Source organism: Passer domesticus, chromosome Z (genome assembly GCF_036417665.1).
Source record: "Passer domesticus isolate bPasDom1 chromosome Z, bPasDom1.hap1, whole genome shotgun sequence".
NCBI lineage: Eukaryota > Metazoa > Chordata > Aves > Passeriformes > Passeridae > Passer > Passer domesticus.
Window position 1 is genome coordinate 67,319,189 of NC_087512.1, and position 16,983 is coordinate 67,336,171.

The following is a 16,983-nucleotide window of genomic DNA, read 5'->3' on the forward strand; positions in this document are numbered from 1 at the left end:
TATGAAATGAAAAACGTGAATATGAATTTAATATTTCTCAAATGAATAGGCATGGGACTTGAAATGTTCCTTTGACAGAGGTAACTGCATTTTGTTTCAGTGTTAATAAATTCACTTTGTAAGAATGTGGGTTTTTTTCTTAGAGCTATTCCTAGTTACTGCCCATCTGTCTCTGTGTAAAACTATCTCCTCTATCAGAAAAAAATAGCAACACAAGCAGCCAAAGAACAAATATATAGGATTAGTACATTACGAAGAATAAAGAGCAGCTTTCAGCTCTCTCTCCTGGATGATATTTATCACGTTTCTCTCTACCCAGCTCCTAACAACGCTGAAGAGATAAAGTAGGCTGGATGCATTTTTCCTGTATAGTGTGGTTTGCAACAAAAATAATAGTAAGAAGACTAGAAGATGATGCATAAATTCTTCTTCTTTCAGTTTTCATTTTTCATAGAAATAAAAAAATGCTCCTGCCTCCCCCCTTCCCCCCCCCTCCAAAAAAAGGTGGTCTTAGACTTTTCTGTCTGTTATGCTAATATATTCATAGAAAAAGCTGGTGCTAAGGGCGGTTCTCCAATTAAGACAAATGAGGCACATTGAATTTCTCCCTCAGGGCACAGCAGGGGTGCTGGCAAAATCTACTTTATTCTTTCTGTCAGGGCTGAACTGGAAACAAAAGCATGAAAATTCAACACATCCACTTACAGAATAATAAAGGCTGTTGTTTAAAGCGTGAAGAGTTTTGGCACCCTTCTGGGGCCTTATGCAAATCATTCTTCCTCTCAACTGCTACCAAACCATCGGTCTTGGAAATTAAAGATGTACTTGGTCGGTTAACAGCTGAAAAGAGAAGAGCAGCCTGAAAGTCAATTAGATTTGTATTAAGCAAATAAATCAGGTCTGACTGATATTGGCTAAACTAAAATGCATTATTATGGTCTGACAGTAATTCTAATTTGATTGACAAATGTATGTAGTGTATTATTAAACTAAATGAAAGATGAGAATAATCCTATTATTTTTTTTTGAAACAGCTTTCAAGCAAATAGCCTCCCCCGCCCCCAAAACACAATAAAGACCACCAACGTTGTATTGTTATCTACAGTATAGTTTAAAAAAACACTGAGAAGTGTATTTTTCGAGATATTAGAATAATGCAAACGGAATATGTCTTTAGAAAATGGCAGTTTTGTACAGATACTTAGCGGGTCTTCCTACATACGGTAACGTATGAGGCTGAGGTAATTTTTTTTGTTCTTTGTGTCTCCTTTTTACAGATAGCCTTATCCTGCTGATGAGATTGCTGTACACTATATAATAGTAAAAATGCTCTCCACTTTGCTTGGAGTGGTACTGTTACCAACCACAGCACCAGCTGTAAAAACAGCAGCATAATTTAAGCACACATTTAAACACAACAAAAGTGTTTAGCAGATACGAGGTTAATAAGAACAATGCAGCTGTTAATCAAATACTGTTTTTTACATTCTCGAAGCAAACAAGCCAAGTATACCAGCACAAGTAAAAGAACCTTCATAATTCCAACCAATGCTCAAATCTAGCCTTGTAGGATGGTATAAGAGAAAGTGTATGAACACAATTTAGGCAGACAGTCATCTTTCAAGCGCATGAAAAGCAGGATTTGTGATGTAAATGTCTCTATAGGTGGCTCACTGCCTATGCTTGTACACTAACCCCCAGTCTCTATGTTCCTGCCAAGGGTTTCCTTTCAGAAGCAAGGCACATGCAAAGACACTTGTGCAGTTGTGGAAGTCTGACAGTCAGAGCTTTATCACCCTTGCTACTTCCTGAGTATAAATTATTAATGCTGTACATAGCTAGTTTTCCTTGTTAAAAGGAAAAGATGCCACACTGCACTAATGTGGTCAGAAGCCAGGATGTGGCTTTCAAAATCAGCACAAATCCCAGGCAGATCAGTGTTAACGTTAGGACTCTGTAACCATTAAAATGGTGGCAGGCTGTTTTATGTAACTGGCAATCCAGTAACTGCACAGTTTTGTTCGGTGCTTTTTGGGCTTAGGTTTTATATATCTGAAGGATATCACAGGATTTTAATAAGGAAAACATGTCAAATACCTCTTTGCCTCAAGATTTACTGCATTCATGGTTTGTGGAATCCTGTTTTTTAGAGATAACATATGGAAAACACAAACCAATGTGAGTGAATAAACATGGTGGTTCAGAGGGAAGTGGAAAAGAATTTTGGAAATGCTTTATAAAGTCCAAATTCAAGGCTAGAGCTGGCAGAATATATCAATAAAGTATTCATAAACACATGCTGGAATAAAAATAATGTATCTACATTGATGGCATTCAGAGATGTTTTTGTTTGTTTTCCATAAACATTTATAGAAGTGATTTTTTTTTTTGTTTGTTTAATTTTCAGGAATGTTAATTAAAAGCAAAGAGCTGGGCAGTGGCCATGAGAATCACTGAAGTAAACTTTTTTTCCTGAAGTGAACAGGAAACCTCTTCTTAAAAAAATGAAAAAATGGTTGGTAAAAAAAGAATTTATAAACGTTCTGTGTTTATGTCTCCGCTGGAAATCATGACACTGCACCCTTTCCAACTGATGTGTTTTATTCTGGGATATCATCAGTGTAGGAAAAAATGGTTTATGATTCTCAAGTGCTAAACAAATGTTTGATTTTTTTTTCTTTCTACCTTCAAAAAGGCTTCTCATCCATTGGTCTCAGGATTTTAGAACCACAGGATCAGGATTTAATATTGGTAGGATGAGAGCTTTGGAGGTGTACCTTTGTCAGCTCTGGTCATCCAAAAGCTCTTCAAGGGGTCCAGTTCAGTGATAGTCTGCTTGAAATGCCACTGAACTACCACATGCCCCTGATCACCACAGTGCTTCCAGTTATTCCTAAGAGTGGTAATTTTTGAAAGGACAAAAAAGAAAAGAAAAAAAAAAGGAAAAAAGGAAACCATTAATGAGATACTTTCTCTGGGATCATGCAATAAAGCAAAACATTATGGTACTTAACAATGTCACTTCACTACATGTAGTTAGGATAAATTTATGCAGACAATCTACGTAGCCACTGACATTCCAGAAAGGACTGTCTTCAAGTACTGTTACTGGTTTTTAGAAAGGCGATGTTGGCAATCAGCACTGAGCACGCAGAGCAGGGATGCTGAGCTCCAAGTGATGCTACAAGCTTTGGGTAAAATTGGTTCATTCCATTATGATCAATGTTGGTTTTGAATATCAGAGTTCCTTTGGCATGCATTGGTTTACAAGTAGGGAGGGGAGCAAGGCAGACTTTTGCTCTCCTCAAGGTACCACCTCCTGCTCCTGTGGTAGTCTGCACTTAGCCAGGCAATTTTTGCTCACTTAGTGCAGGCAGAGTAGTCTACTATTTCTCCTTTGCATCTCAGACCTCAAAGCCATGTCATGCTATTTCTTGACAATGGTAGACCCACATAGGGATTAAATAAGTGGAAGAAAAAAGTTTGCTCTATTTTGCTTTCAGTTGTGACTGACACTCTCCTGGAAGGGAGAAAGGTCAGCTGCTTGAACCAAGTCTTTCACCTATAATAAATACAGGAATAAAACAAAAAGAACCTGAATTTTAGTAGAAGAAATTAAGTCTTGTGAGAATATTGCTCAAAAAAAGGGCCAAGATGAAGATTTGTGCACTTCTGAGTTTAATGACAAAACAAGTACGTTTTGTATTACTATTAGACATTAAAAAAAAAAGAAAAAAAAAAGAAAAAAAAGAGAGAAAAAAAAGCATTCCCCCAGCATATTGTGTCACATATGTGTAATATGTGTAATAATTCTTGGCAAGTCACAGATTTACAGAAGGTTTGTGTCTGGAAGGGACCTCTGGATATCATCCAGTTAAAAGCATCTGCTCATGGCAGGGTCAGAAAGATCAGATTGCACAGGGCTTTGGATATCTCCAAAGACAGAGGTGTCACAGCCACTCCAGGCAACCTGTTGCACTGTTTGATCATTGTCACATTAGGAAAAACAGCAAAACAAACAACTTGATTGGAACTTTCTGAGTTTCAGTTTGTGCCCCATATCTTTGCTCCAGTCACTGGGCACCGTTCTGAAGAGAGTCACTGGGCTCCACGGCTCCACCTTCATAAGCTCCCCCTGCTCCCCAGAGGTTGTTCACACGGATGAGATTCCCTTCAGTCTTTTCTTTTCCAGGCTGACCAATTCCAGCTGCCTTGGCTGCTCCTCACATGTTATATACTCTGAGCCCTTCTGCTGCCCTTCGCTGGCCTGACTCCAGTCCGTCCATGTGGCTCACGCTGGGAATCCCAGACTGGACCCAGCATTCCAGGTATTTCTCTGCAGTGCTGAGCAGGGGAGAAGGATCACCTGCCTTGATCTGCTGGCAACTCCTGCTAAAGCAACCCAGAGGGTACCACTTGCTGTAGATTTGCAGTTAACAGGAGATGCACACACACACACACACACACACACACACACACACACACACACACACACACACACACACAGAATCTTCCATAAGGATCTTTGGTAGTCCCCCCTAACTTTGCACAAACTCATGAACAGAAAGGCATTTTTTAAATGTAAAGTAGACAGAAATCTTCAACAGTCTTGTGTGAACACACACTGATTATTTGGCAGATGGTGCCTGTATATCTCATAGTGATTGGCTCTAGTTTCCAACCTGACTACAGGCAGTGCAGCTCATCCAGGAGTGAAAGCAAATGGAGTGGACTACATGACACTTACCACTTGTACCTGGACCTCTCACTCGGAGCTAAAGAAGTTTTCACACTAGGTCTCTTTTCTTCTATTACTGCAACTACGACTGGTGATGAAGGAAAGGTTATTTAACAGGTCTGCTTCTCATTTGTCTCTGTGCAGACTCTTTTACTCTCTAGCACTGAGACTAGAGACTTCTCAGGCCTCTTATACTGCACTTTAAAGGGAAAAGAAATTACCCCCATTTCCACATCAGCTTTTAAATAAAATTTTCACACATACTATTAAGAAAACATCCAAAGACACAAATGGATTAAATGACGGTTGGGTTAGTTCTACTATCAATAAGGAGCTGTTTCTTCCCATACATGGCAAAAAATATCTTCTAGCACCTCCATTTCAAACTGATTATTGCTTGCCAGAAATTGTGTTGAGGAATATCCTCTTATTTAAACAGATCCCACTGAAAGACTGATGTGATTAAGTTTCGGATTTCCAGGACAGCAATATATATAGATATAAAATGCTTTCAAGGCATAAAAGCACAAAACAATGATCTGAATGTGTTCTACACTTTCTACACATTTTTTTTTCTTTTCTTTCTAAACTAAAAGCTTAGAGCTTGGTATACAGGTACTGTTTTCTATTCACTAATCTGGTGTAAATTCTGTTCAATTAGAAATATGTAAGTCTGAACTTTAGCCCATATTTAATAATGTCCAGTACTAGCAATGCTTTGATAAACACAAAGCAAAAATGAAGAGGAAATTAAAATAATTAGTAACACTTTACCTCTCATAGTTTAATTAACACGTTAAGTACAGTACAACTCCAAAATAGATTGGAAAATTTAGACAATTATTCCTTTTTTTCCTAGAAGCATCCTCTTCTCAGTTTTAAAATGGAGTCTGCATACTACTTTAATGAGATTTCAGACTGGAGACTTTAAAACCATTGAGTTCATTTAATAAAACAGCAATTAACATTGAGGGAATTATATCTGTGTTTTGGGTTGATAAAAATTTGAAATCTAAAAATATATATTCTTGAGATAACATTCTTTTAAAACAACTGTGACCATGCTTTTATGTTTAATAAGATGAAGACTTGCAGTTTAAGGTAAATAATACAATAATACTGTAAACCTCAGGATACCAAATGTGTCTCTTATAACTACATAAATAATGCATGATTATATGATCACTTTCTGATGGTAATTCCTCCTCTTAACAGCTGCATATTAAAGCCACAGTAGATTTTTTTTCCCCTCACACATACATATAGGAATAATGTTTAATTTTCTTGCTAGACTATTATTATGACGCTTTTGAAGGCATGCCAAAATTAGCAACTTTCTATTAACATCAGATAATTTAAAACAAAAAACTGAACATATCTACTAAAAATCTAATAGTGGTGATATAATGTGATTTCACCACTTCTTTTAATTTTACCTTATTTAATTTTGTTTGCCTTTACTGAATTGCACTTGATGGACATTTAATGCACTTGCATTACTGTCTCATATTGCATGCAAGAATACTCAAATTATTTGCTGAAATGGCTGGACTTGTGGTAATTTACTAAGGAAAATAATTTCTAAAACAAAGGAGAGTCTCAGTACTGTTTTCCAAAAAGCTAGATACCCCATCTTCGTGGGGAGGTATGTATCAGGGTGGAACTAAAGTTCCAGCCAAAGCGGAATCCCTAAGTTTAGTTCTTAGGTGGTGCAGTTTTCAGGAAACCCTTACCTTCAGAGAAAAACTGAAATAAAACACAAACTTGTGATGCAGATGTTTCAGGTAATGCAAAAATATGACAGGCTATAACTGAATTCTTAGTATGACGGCATGGACAGTGTGCCAACTGCCTGAAAAGCACCAGTTTTGTGTATTTTCCCAATTGTTTGTTGATACATGTGATTTGTAGAAATTAAAAGAGCAAATTGGAATAAGAAGCATTCAGTTTCTTTTTTAATTTTAGCTTTTCTCAGAACTTTATAAACACTAACGAATCAGCTCTCAGAGGTGTGTAACAACAAGAAAAGTAGTTCTTGGACTGCACTGGAAAAGAATCCAATTATGAAAGAGAAGTTTAGTAGAAGTAGAGCAGAATAGTCCTTGCTAAAAGAGTGTACCAGAGAGCTTTTGCAACATCAGGATAGACTTTTTCCTGGTATTAATTAAAGTACCATGGCTTTTGGCAATGCTATATGTAAGCTGCACCAAAATGAGAGGACACCACCAATCTAGACGGATTGCAGCATCAGATCAAAGGAAGATCTATTTTCTGTTGGTGCCTCAACACATTAGCATGATCTATAAGGCCTGGCCAGAGCAGAATTGAGAAAATGAGGATATCCACTCCCAAGCTTCCCACTTGAAACTCATTAATAATTTATTAGTAGTTCATATTTTCTAGATACTGCATACATTCCTTTTATTTGTAAATGGGTACAAGTAAATAAAATTAGGACTCCCTTATGTTAGATTGATGTAGGGCTAAAGGTGTTCAAAGGGAAGTGATTTCTTCATCAGCTTCCTAGACTAATCAGATGGAACTTTCATGGAGTTTGTACCAACTTCCTGAAGTTAGTCAGTAAAGAAAACTCTTTAAAGGTATAGCCATTCTGAATTTCTGTAACCTTTTAACTGTGAGAATGAGAAACCAAGTGATCTGACACATATTTAGTGGGGGAATGATCACTCAGATAATTGTTTCTCTACAGAACCCTAGAAATTGCTACCATTGCATCTCTGCATCCCTCTTGAGACCAGAGGAGGTGAAGATGCCAAAGAAAGACTGCAAATCTGTCTATACTTCAAAGGAGAGAAGTGAAAAATTTTGTCCTCTTCATCAGTTATGGGTCACAAATGACATGCAATTTGCTTAAATTGCACATCGAATACTTACTTCATAATCTATTAATGAAATGGCAAAAATTGCCAATTTAAATTTCAGGGTTTATACTTCTATTAAGATCAAAATATCTGGGCAGAACTTTTAGAATCATGTAACACAAAGGAAAAAAAAAGTTCAGGCATCTGATTAACAGTGAGTCCAAAGCTAATCTACTAAAAAGGCAGGGTAGAGGTGGGGGAAGAATAATAAATGAGTGCAGAATGATTTACTGAAACTATTTCTATGGTTTAGGTTTTCGGTATCAGAACTAAAATAACAGTGGTCAAGGATCGTCAGGCAGAATGCTTATTCTGAATTACTGGTGTCTGGCAGATTTCAACTCAAGTTCCTTTTGGGGCATTGCAAAGTGAAGCGTCTGTTTTAAAGTTGTTATCTCCCCACACCCCTCAGATCTCCCAAAAGTATGAAACGGCTATTCTGGAAAAAAAAAAAAAAAAAAGTCAGCTCCTACTATATTTGTTCAGCTGGACATTCTGCATGCTTGTGGAATGCATCTGTAAATACACCGTGCTTCTTTTACAGTCGGGAAGTGATATTTCAGAACAAGCTCTTGTAAAACAATACTCCATTTTCTGTGGTTTGGGGAGAAGCCAACACAAAATTTAGATTTCTTCCTTTTTCATATACGAACTCTATAATAAACAAAACTAACTCCATAAAGCAGATTTACAGTGCTGCCTTTGTGTGGGGTTCAGCACAACTACAAAATATTACGTTGTGCAAAATTAATGCTGCTGAAAATATATGTTGCCAGCAGCTTGGATAATTATAAGGAAAGGCAGTTAGAAATGAATTCCTTTAACTCTGAATTCAAATCTCAGGACTAAATATTGCCCATTATTGCAGTTCAAAGGCAACTATCTCTAGAATTGTTCTTTTAATGTTTGCTTGATGGTTTTAGTTGTTCTTTTCTTGTAGGCACACAATTGTTGTCTTGATCTTTGTGATAAAAAGAGCTACACTGGAGCTTTGTAGTGAATCCAGTTGGCTTGGTAATGTGCCCGTAGTCAGAATTCCAAAGTGGGAAAACAAAAGCTTAGAAAATATAAGGCTGAGAGCTGTTTGTTCAGGGCTGTGGGAATCTAACACAGACCTACGAAACCAATGAGCTCTCTCTGTTACATCCACATTCATAAAGTAACTATCCAATCTTACCCTTTTGTCTTTTCGCAAACCATACTCATAACCACACTTGGAGCAAATGTGGCAACTTCTTTGTATCTCTGCTCCTACCAACGTGCAATAATTCTTTCCCTTCGTGTTAAAGCTCCACTAGCTTAGTTCGTACAAAGTTGCATTTATTTCCCTAAATAACTATGCGTCAACACAAAGGGTTTCACTTAAAGAGACAAAAGCAAAAGCTCCCTTTAAATCCAAGTGTCGGTTTTTACAGGGTCACAAATTACATTCCAAAGATATTTTATAATGGTTTCCAGAAATAGAATTCATGTCTATCATTTATATCTTAATTGAAAACATAGAATTTCTAGGCTGTATCTGACTAATCTGTTACATCTGTAGATCTCAAAGGGTCCTGTAAAATGCTCTGTAAAAACTGAGGCACAGAGATCATGTTCCAAGTCAGAAACAGAATGAGGAACAAAACGTGGTGTTGGCAATGGCAGCTCCACCACATGTCTTGCTATACTGCTACACTGAAATGCCAAACAGGAGCAAAGGAGCTAGCAGAAGGACACAGAAAGAGGAAGAGTGAGTGAGGCTTGGCTACCTCCTCAGCAGCTGGAGTAGCTGCTTACTGCTGGTGGCCTTTAAGAGCAACTGCAGCTGACTCAGAATGACAGCTAGAGTAAATGTGCTGCTGTCATTCCAGATCAATGATATTTGGCTGGGGCATTGTAGCAAGATATACACCTACAAGAACCTTTGGAAAATATACAGGGAACCAATACTATAGAAGCCCAAATAGTTTCTTGACTAAATAGTCAAGAAACTGAGAAGGGGTCAGTAAAGCCAAGAGAGCATTAGTCACATGGTTTCAGAGGAGAGGCCAGTTGTCCTTCTCAAGATGTCCAGAAGATTGACAGGCAAACGTCAAGATATTACCCTTTCCTCAAGCAACGGGGAAAAGTACTGTGGGATCAAACCTTTCTAGAAGCATGTGTTGCCTGTGGCACTGGCATGAAGTATAGAGGTATCTTAAATTCTCCCTGCCTTCACTTCTCTGAGTCATAGGACAAGGTGCGGACCTTGAAGGTTACCCGTAAATTATATGGTAAAGTAAGGACCTGTACCCTCGTTCTTTTTCTTTCCTTTTCTGAAACCAAATATGACTCAACACATCAATCACAAATGCAGTAAATTTAAAAGACACAGGTGAGATGGGAGAGGGTGGCCATAGTGACACCTCGCTCCCCTGACAGATGACAGGATACTTTCCTTCATACACAGGGCTATCAATAATTACTGTCTGTGGCTTAGAACACCTTTCTTCTTGCAGAAGCACTTCCTTGTATTAGACCAACTTTTGTCACAGTGATCTGTGCAGCTGCTCAGCTACTCAGACACCCAGCACCTGTTTCTATTGCTCTTCCTGTTGTTCATGGTGGGTAAACATGCACAACATCGTGGGCATGAAATAAGGCAACTGTCTTCAAGAAGGCTGTAGGGTCAGTGCACTTGCAATTGTACCCTTTAGACTATGATCAGATATTATGATGGGTCCTGTCTTCCTGTGAAGTGTTGACTGCTGAGCCCATGGGTTGAATAATAAGAAGTTGCAGATTGCTAGCAGGATCCTGTTATTAGCTGGTGAAGAAAACTTGGGAACAGCCCTAGTTAAATTTCAAGAAGATCAGGTACGATCCATAATCAATGCATTTCTTTGGTTTAGTGCAAAACATGAAGATACCAACTTTCTATAGAACTAGACATCTGGCTTTTAACAGCAGGTCTTTAACAGCATTTCTTCTGTTTTAATTCACTAGAAGGTAATTCTAAAAAAAGGCTAATGTTCAAGAAGCTTTTTATGTTAAGTCCTGATTACTCTGAAGACAACAGCTTTCAAGTAAAGCTGTTTCACTAGCAATGTGTGGACTTTTCTGCTCAGAATCAAATGGGTGGGTAATCCTACCAAAGAATTTGAGGAAAAACTTTGTCACAGTAAGTAATGTTGGGAGGAGATCTTTGAATCTGACCCTACTGCTGCTTCCTGAACTTATAGTCTTTATACCAAATAAAACAACTGAAATAGCATAGAGAATGGCCGAATGGAGGCATTTATTGATGCTGCATGAAACAATTCACCTGGTATTTCATGAGGAGTTGACTGTGATTGAAAAAGTTATTTCATGCCTGCTCAATGAACTGTATAAAATATCTGTAAGGAGTCTATTGGTAAGAAGTAACTTTTCCTCTTCAGTTCAAATATCTTGAACCTGATTTATGGATGACCTGAAATACTCATTGTTTTCTATACGTTGTTTATTTTGAGTAATTTCAGAAGCTTCATTTGTACCATCCAGGCCTGTTCAAAATGAACCACCCTGGTGGGGTTTTCTGTGCTATTCTGAAAACCTGCGTCAAGTTTGATCATGAAAAAAAAAAAGAAATCACTTGGTACTGTCTGGCACTTCAGTTGCATAGGTAGCTTCAAAAATGTGACCAAAAAGCTGTTGGTCAGCTGTTGGTCTTACCCAAGCAAGAATTCTATCTTCTGCATCATGTTGAATAGTTTATTTTTTGGCTATTTTAGCAATAATTTGTCCAATTTTTAAAAATTTTCTGTAATACATCTTCCTGAAGTTTCTGGTGTATTTGCACCTCAGCTGATTTCTGTCTGCAAATAGTTGCTCACAACCATAAACAATTGTCAACACCCATCCCCCCGCCTCAACTAGAGCATAGTACTATGGCATTGTACTCAAGGTTCAAGAAGCATTTGGAGTTTATCAGAAGAACAGATACATACACATGTAATACTGAAACAATTCAGACATGACATCCCTTGCTACTATCCACCTATTTTACTGGTGCTTTGTTTTGCTCTTGTTTAATTCCCCATAGCTTCTTTAAGAACTTGCCTTGTGCTGCTCTTGCTCACAAATACTAGTCTGAATAAGTACTCTGAAAAATTCAGGGTCTATGAACACCCATGAAACTCTCCAAGAGTTTATTAGAGACCTTTTTAGAATTTCTTTCAAATCCTTCTATTGAGGAACATATGCAAGAAGGTTATATCCTCCTAAGTCATTAAACCTAACCAGCTACCGTTGTGCTATGCACTCTTCCTAGGTTCCTTCCTTTCAAATTTATCAATCTGTTTAAAGTTCTTGCTCATATTACTTGTACTGGATAACTACATCACCTTGGCAAACTAATAGTAATGATAGGAAATATTGTACATAATTTGGTAATACATAAAATTTTCTAAACAGACACCATTGTTAATCCAGCAGGAAGTAATTTAAAAATGCCAACTGCATTTGCTTCTCTCTTACTTTTTTCCCTCCATCTATTCCTTCCTCTAGAATTTGTTCTAAAGCTTTGCAAGTTCTTCAAATTAATTTTTGTCCTAATGTTTCCCTCTTAAATAGAAGTCTTTTATTTGCATTTTGTTCAGCAACCATCCCTCAAGTTGGCTAATATATTAAAAAAACACACTTAGTAAGCTGCACTTAGGAGTTGCAGCTTCCTGGTGGGAATCTGTAAGAATCATCATGGAGAGTATTTAGACTATTTGTCTGAAGAAGCACAAGGGTCAAGGTGTAGTCCACTCATAGCTGTGAGATTTGCTTCCATGTGATGAAGACAAACATTTTGTTCAACTCAAACATTTTTCAGCAAATTGTTTCCTACAAAAAGTTAATTCTGTTTCAATTGAGACTAGGTATATGTGTTTGGACTTTTCATGAACAAATTGAAGAATCAATTATTCACTGAAATTTTATTTGAATCAGAAATGCAAAATCTGGTTCTTATGTATCAGTGCAAGATAAATAAGATTATCTTTATAATTCACTGACTGAATTATTGTATGCGATAGTGAGCATACACAGCTGCATAATATAAAATGATTTGCAGAATTATAATTTTTCTGTTAAAAATATGTTAAGGTAATCTTTGAAAGAGAAAGCTTACATCAGCCAATCAGTCCCTGCCTTAATTAACTCTAGAAATCTTAAACTGCCAAGGACCTCTTTATTTCTACAAAGATAAGTGAATAAAAAAGAAAGTCTAATTCTACCACTCTAGTTCTAGTTCTACTCTTGTCTCCCTACAGGTTTTTATTACTAAAAGGAGGACTGATACCTGAGATAACTTTTTTTTTAATGTCCCTAGCTGAGATTACTGAGAATGGTGATGCTTGGACTGCTGCAGACTGAGCGCATCAGTCCTCTGAGATTCATCTCCTGTTATCTCACTGGTGTCAAATATTGTTTGAAAATCAGTTCAGGTGAGTTATTATGTGGGAACATCTATAATGTATTTCCCCCAAAGATCTATAAACGTTCTCTTTTCTGCTATGTTGACTGCAACTTCTGTTTTTACAATTACTTCCCTGTGTAAATCATTTTGTGTGAAGAATCTAACATCTAAACAGGAAACAAGAATTCCAGAAGTAGTGTGGCATGAAAATTGCACAGGAAAGTAAAGCAAAACTTAGAATAAAGACCCCCACACTTACTGATCTAGCTTGTAGGTTCTGTAGCATACATTTTCTGCATATATTTCCTGCTTGGAAGTATTTTTGGGGTACTCTCAGTGAATGTTTTGAACACAGATATTGAATATTACTTCAAATAATGTGCTAATACTTCAAATAATATGCTAAAGGAAAGTACATTTTAACATTTAAGTTTGTGTGCATTTGAAAGCAACAATAAAGAAACCTAACAAAGACAGAACTGCAAATCCAAATGCAATATGTGGGGAATTCCAAGTTTAAAGTCCTAAAACACCATGCCTAATTAACAGGCCATTTTGGATATTAGTAGCCAGCTTCTTAAAGATCTTTGCAGTATAGCATCTTAAAGATGTTTGCAGTATATAATCCTATGCTTTTTTGCTTCTGAGTAGCAGAATATTAAAATAACATAAGCAGAAGGATTTTGGGATAAGAGAATCAGTTGCACCACAGTTGAGATCATGTTCTGCCCTTAGAGAGAAGAACATAATTCATTCTGTACTGAGCCATTATGCTGTATGTTTCCAGAAAATACATGTATGCATACTTATTAACATTTTCTAATTCAAATTTTTATTCAAATATAAATTGCTCTTGTGACTGCATCTGTTTCTGTCAAATACACAGATACTTCTCTTTATGATGCCCTTCCTGCACCAGAGATCCCTCAGCTAATTCATGACACTTGACATTAATCACATGCACAGATCAACAAAGACTTTGCTTTCATATAAAAACTAATTTAGAACATATTTCTAAATTATGGCTTGTTATTGCAGTCAATTTAATTAGCTAGTTAATGACAATATCTGTTCATAATCCAAGTAGTCAAAAATATCAAGTTCAGTAATTAGACCATATAATTTCTTAACAACTCAATCTTATAATGGAAAAGTGCTGTGCTTTAAGTCAATTTGCTTCTAATACTCTTCTATATTCAAAATTAGAAATTCCTAGGTGTATTCTTTTGACATTCAAAGCTTGAAAAAAAATATTTGGGTTAGAAAACTCAGCTCCCCTCTGTATTCCACATTAAATTGCATGTAAGTTATATTGCATTGTCTATCATTTTCCCAGACCTTTCTGAATGTATCCTATTTATCTAAATACTAGGCTGAAAAATCTACTATAAAACAATTGCAAACATTTAATCTTTGTTAGACAACTGTAGTGATAAAACAATTACAGACTACTGTAGCAAGTAGTGTTGGACCATGTTATCAACACAGACACAGAACATTATTTCAATGGATGTGACAAAGGAAAGCGTAGCTTAGCAGTTAAGACTGTTTTAAAAAATCCCCCACAAACCTAACAAAGACAGTACCACAAATCCAAACTGACACTTATAGTAACCCATGGCAATGAAAAAAATCCTGTCAAAAAAGCATTAGAATAAGCTAATTTCATTTCTCCCAGCTGCCTGCCTTTCAATTTTTTATCCCCGCTATCAGGTTTGAATAAATTTCATCTCTCACAGTACAAGTAATGAGCAGGCAATGACTTATGAAGCAAGGAGACCAAGTTGAGACAGAATTAGAATACAATTTTAATGAGACAGAGCTGAGAAAGTGGAAGTGTTACTCTTTTGACAGACTTGGCAAAATACCCAACATTATTTCAAATGCTCTCTCTTCTCTGTAGAGAAGCTGTCATTTTTTAAAAAATGGGACTACTCAGGAGAATACTTTTAGGGGTATATTGTTAATGTGATTTAAGTGAAGAACAAGTTATTAAAGAATTTGCTCTATAGAAGACTGAATAGAACTTAAATTAAAATACATTAGAAGTCACACCGGATGACAGACAAACACAAGAACCTGATGCTCTGCTCTGCTGGTATATGTCTAGAGAACAAGTCTTTCCAAAACCGTTCTGTGGCCATCTGAATAACACTACATAATCATTCAGGTGTCTAGAGATGGAATGCACATAATTACGCTCACAAGACGTAGGGCTTTCTAGGTCTGATGACATTGTCTCTAGCACCACTCCACACCAACAACATCAAAAGAGAAGGAGGCCTCAAGGAATTGGGTCTTTGCCAGACAGAAAAAAAAAATCAAGAAAGGCAAGCACGCTCACAAAAAGTTATTTTATGAAACTAGCAGAAATTCACCCCAAGATCTAGCCACAAAAATAGGTGCATTTAATATGGGAATGAATTTTGACATTCAGAAAAAATGACAGGAGACAATGAGGCAGAGTGGTTTTGAACAGAGATGAAAACAAAAAAATATGTATTTTATATAAATGACAAAATAAAATGAAAGAACTAAACAGCATGGATTTTTCTACCAACTTTTCCTCAGCCTTATGAGCAAATCCTTTGTGCCCTTCCTTCAAGTGTTATGTAAAAACCATCTGCAAAATTGATCTGCTAATGGAACAAATTGAAAGAATAGTATCTATATAAATAACAACTGTACTATGCAAGTACTGTTTTATTTCCTACCCTAAATCCCTATCTAAACTATGCTGTTCTCACACATGCCTGTTCTGTACATCTTTCTTACTTTAAGCTACAAATCAAATTTAGAGTACAGGTTAAGCCTGCGTGTTTCAGGGGCCTGAGACTCTGTCTATACAGCCTTTTCCTGAGATCATCCTGGTTGCACTCCAAGGTAGCTGGAGACAAGCCAGCTCTGATCTAAAAATTGTGTAACTGCTTTAGTGCCTCTTAGTAGGGCTTATTAGCTTGGGCTCAGAGCCATGCTAATGTGGTTACACAGCTTCTAGTCTGGACCAAGTTCAGGTCTAGTTGGTTTGGAAAGAGTTCTTTTTTGCCTGCTTTCAGTTGTGCAGACACAGTGTGACAAAACCACCCTTTGTCACTTCCCAGCACACAAAACCCAGCTCATTCTAAATTAAAATTGATAAGAATGAAAATCTTTTACAAAGTATTTTAAAATTCTTAGGTAATGTTGGGAAACAAATTGGCAAGTCATACTACATAAAAAGGTGCATAGAAAGGGTATACAGGAAAAAACCCCTCAGTTGCAACATGAAATTTCACAAAAATGCAAGTACTGACAAGTAGTATCTTTAATCAAAGCATGTTTATACTTTTCCCACACTAAAATAAAAAAAAAAAATTTACAGTCTCAAACAAAGCATAATTCAATATTTTTGATATATAGATTATACACTCCCTACCCATGATTAGCAGTTTTAAAGGATATGACAAAGACATGTGCCCTCTGTATAAAGCAAAAGGTTTTAGAGTACTCTGTACAAATTTAAGTCCTCCTGCTTTTAGGACTCTTCGTTCAAAGTGGTATTACTCCCTCTCCTTTATTTACCTGGAACCAGCCTGACTGTTCAAATGGGTAAATATTGACAGATATGCTGTTGAGGCTGAAGTTTTATTTCATTGTTACATGTGCTGTTAAATGCCAGAGTTATGCAAGTCAGTAAGAAGACAGTCATCTGCCTCCTTAACCTTACAGAAGAGCTTTTGACTGGTTTGAGTGTGTATTCTTGGAAATGTAGCAAGTTGTACAGGCACAGTCAGTAATTTTCTTTTATGAGAGTACTCTATTGAAGGTGGCTGAAGATGTCACATTTTCATTTTTTCCCTGAAACCTCCTTCCCAGAAGAATTTTTCAATGCCATCATCTCAGCTACTTGGAGCAAAGTGCTTTCTGATTTTGCCCTTGTGTTTTCAGTACTTTCTCCAAATACAGAGAACTGTGTA

The 16,983-nt window shown here is 36.8% G+C and overlaps 1 long non-coding RNA gene across 4 annotated transcripts in view; it reads right to left on the reverse strand.

Moving 5' to 3' along the window:
• Positions 1–631: 631 nt before the first annotated feature.
• The window catches only part of LOC135290341 (uncharacterized), a 52,659-nt gene continuing 36,307 nt past the window's right edge, over positions 632–16,983 (reverse strand). For 2 of the 4 annotated variants that reach the window (XR_010353106.1, XR_010353093.1), the window contains exons 12-13: positions 2,686–2,893; positions 632–840 (exon numbers count right to left, since the gene is read on the reverse strand). This is a non-coding gene — a long non-coding RNA (uncharacterized LOC135290341). Of the gene's footprint in view, positions 841–2,685; positions 2,894–2,974; positions 4,393–16,983 lie in introns of those variants that run through there. The other 2 variants (XR_010353100.1, XR_010353091.1) reach the window with 2 other exon arrangements.